This window comes from Colobus angolensis, unplaced genomic scaffold (assembly GCF_000951035.1).
Source record: "Colobus angolensis palliatus isolate OR3802 unplaced genomic scaffold, Cang.pa_1.0 Scaffold560, whole genome shotgun sequence".
NCBI lineage: Eukaryota > Metazoa > Chordata > Mammalia > Primates > Cercopithecidae > Colobus > Colobus angolensis.
The window spans coordinates 34330-37880 of NW_012119155.1; the positions used below are offsets into that span (position 1 = coordinate 34330).

A 3551-nucleotide genomic window follows, 5' to 3' on the forward strand; every position below is an offset into this window, starting at 1 on the left:
GAGGAGAAGAGAGTGGGAAGAACACTGCAACAGACAGACGCTGCTGCGAGAAGGTGGGAGGACGTGGGAAGAAAACGGTTTGAGGAGGAGAAAACAGTGGGGGGAAACAGTTGTGAGGAAGGCGCCTGGAGAATACGGTGAAGGGAGAAGACGGCGCGGGGAGGAGAAGGTGGGGAGAAGAAGAGGGAAGAAGTGGGTGAGAGGAGAGAAAAGCGCGGCAGGAAGACGCTGCTGCGAGAAGGTGGGGAGATGGAGGCGGAAGAAGACGGTGGAGAATAATAGGCTGGGAAAGAAGACGATGGGGAGAGGAGAAGATGGTGGGAAGAGACTGCGGCAGACGGACGCTGCTGCGAGGAGGTGGGAAGACGGGAAGGAAACGGTGCGGGAGAAAACGGTTGGGGATAATAGGCCGGGAGAAGACGGTGAGGAGAGGGAGGGGGAGGGGAGAAGAGGGAGCGGCGGGAAGACGCTGCTGCGGGAATAGGGGGGAAGGTGGAGAGGGGAAGCGAGCGGGTGGAGAGGAGGGTGGGGGAGGCTGTGGGGAGAGGGAGGTGGGAGGAAAAGGTGCCGCCACTGGAACCAGTGCTGCGAGGAGGCGGAGAGACAGGGAAAGAAAACGGCGGGGAAGGGAAAAACAACTGCGGAGGAGAAGAAGGTGCGGGAAGAAGACGGTGGGGAGAGGGCAGCAGAGGATGCGGGAAGACCGCGGTGGGGAAGAAGGAAGGGAGAAGACGTTGAGGAAGGAGAGGGGAAGAAAAGGTGGGGAAGGGAGAGGTGGGAAAGGAGAAGGGTCGGGAAGGAGAGGGGAGGGAAAGGGCAGAAGGTGGGGAAGAAGACGGTTGGAAAGGGGAGAGGGGAAGAAAAGGCTGGGGAGGGAGAAGGGAAGAGGCGGGTTGCGGGGAAGAAGAAGGGAGGAGAAAGTGGCGAAGACGACGTTGGGGAAAGAGACGGAGAGGGGAAAAAGATCGGTGGGAGAGAAGAAGATGAAGCAGGGAACGTGGTGGGGAGAGGGGAAGAAAAAGGCAGAAAGACGGGCTGAGAGAGAAGACAGTGCTGGGAGAAGAGGGGCGGGCGGAGGGAGGGAGCAGGGAAGCGGGGAAAGACGGTGGGAGAAGGTGGTGGGGGAGAGGAAGGCGGTGTGGGAGAAGAGTTGGGGGAAAAGAAACAGTAGTGATACTAACGTTTAAACGTCGTCTTGGAGCGAAGGAAGCAAGGGCTGCTTTAGAGTCCCGGCCTAACTTTGTTCAATAAATTCCCACTTCCAAATATTTTGCGATGGCAATGTGATTCATTTTTAGTACTTAGATCCAGAGCAGTCTCGGATTGTTCAGTGACAGTGCTGTCAAATTGCATGCTGGTCACCAGCTATAAACGAAAACATCACATTTCCTTGAAGTGCACTTTAATATGTAATTCAAAGACTTTTCCTAGAGGCTCATTGGGGAAAAAATAGAGGTATGTACCTTTGGCATTGAACATGGAATCTCTGATTTTAGACTGCATTTGTTTCCCCAGATCTTTAAGATTGTGGCTGAAACATGACTGTGAATACGGCATTCATTTTGTGGGCAGTGCATGTTATTTTAGCAAAGATAGGATAAACTGATAAGCCTATAAGAGAATGTGATTAATTCAATTAATTCACTCATACTAATTTAGGTTTCCTTGCTGTAAAAAACCCAAAAAGTTGAATTGCCTTAGTCTTTTAACATCATGCTTAGAGTGAAGAGAATTTGTCAGTGCAATCCTGTAATGCTGGTGTTGCATTATGCCTACATAAAATACACGTTAAACCTAAATGTTGCTTTTTTATTTGGCATTGTAGAACTTCATAGAAGTTTATGTGTATTAATACAGGTGAACTTGACATAGATAATTAATTGGCGTATGGTAACATTGCTTGTAAAATAAGCAGTTAAATGTAAAGATGTAAATACATTTTATATTACCCTATAGTTTTTAAAAAATATTTTCTTGTTTTGTATTCTAGTTTAAAATCCTGTAATACCTACTGATATCTTATTTCCCGTGAAAGGTCTTCAGCTAACTATATAGTATTTCCAAGCAAATGTCTGTACCAGAATATCAAGTGTAGAAATGAAGCAAAATCTGTATTTTAGGACAGTTGCAGTGGCTCGCACCTATAACCCTAGCATTTTGGGAGGCCAGGGCAGATGGATGGCTTGAACTCAGGAGTCCCAGACCAGGCGAAACCCTGGCTGTACAAAAATATACAAAAATTAGCCAGGCATGGTTGTTGCACGTCTTATATTTTATTCAATCAAATTGAAGGTTTCATTTACGCCTGGAAAACAAAATGATTTAATGTACTCATAGAAAAAATAATTAACCTCATGCCCAAAAGGGGTTCACTTACAGCACACGTTCATTCATACTATCAGACAGTGGGTTAAACGTGTCTGAGCACCGCCTATTGAGTCAGGAACACAAGTCAGTATCCACACTGAATATTACCCAAGCTTTTCCCATCTGTAATATAGAGTAGCGTAGATAACTTCATGGACTTCATCTCTTTAATTTGTTATGGAACACTAACATGACCTCCTCATATATAATTAATTATCAATGCTGCTCTTAAATAGATGTTACCATCTGGATATTTACTAGACTTACCATGACTTAACTGCAGATATGTGATCCATATCTAATGTGTACTATACTACTTCTGTAATCTTTGATTATTAAGTCTCACATGGTGGTTTTGGTTTTAAAAAGCTCTTGGAGATCAGGTGGTTTGTGTTTTGCTTTTTGTGTTGTTATTTTACTGTGAAGTAACATGGATAAAGATTCTGGAAGCACAACTGTGCACAGCCACCCAGTGAAAAGGTCCATTGTTAGTTCCCTCCATGCAAGCTTTGGGTATTTAACACAGCATGAGGCATAGGCAACCTTTGCAACATTAAAACAGGAAGTTGCAATTTGAGTCATTCTCAGTCACTGACAGTCTCTATGTGCAAATTTAACAGCATGGTCACTATATACACATAGGACAGTGTTGGGATTGGCTTTTTAAAACAAATTATATCCTTTTGCCAAATAAGAAAGAATGTGCATGGTAATAACTGCAAGTCACCATGCTTTCTTAAGAAAGACAGTATCTGAAAAAGATATATGAAAAAAACTACATTTGCCTCTTTAAAAACATTCTATGTTATTGTGGAAGCAACGTCACAGAAAAAACGGTTAGAAGAAATCTGAATCAGCATGAAACAAAATATTTTGAGGGTTATTGAACACTGTTCATTTCCATGAAAATAGAACAAGGTTATTTATTTAGCACAGGTATTTCTGTAATTGTGATACATTAGCAAAATTAGCTGTATTCTGCAGTGCTCAATCTTGCTGTGTGTGTGAAATGGCCTTCCACTAATACAAGGAAATTTGTTGTAAAACATGTACTGTAGAATTAAGTTCAAAATGTATCTGTGCCTAAATTACTTTATTTTGTTAAATAAAATTTGGTTTCCAACATTTTTTTTTCTCCAGAAAAGCACAATCTGCTAAATTCTTAACCAAGTGGAAGAGAGAAA

At 43.3% G+C, this 3551-nt stretch overlaps 1 pseudogene; it reads right to left on the bottom strand.

Moving 5' to 3' along the window:
- Positions 1-1353, bottom strand: part of LOC105525867 — a 2621-nt pseudogene extending 1268 nt beyond the window's left edge.
- Positions 1354-3551: the final 2198 nt, after the last annotated feature.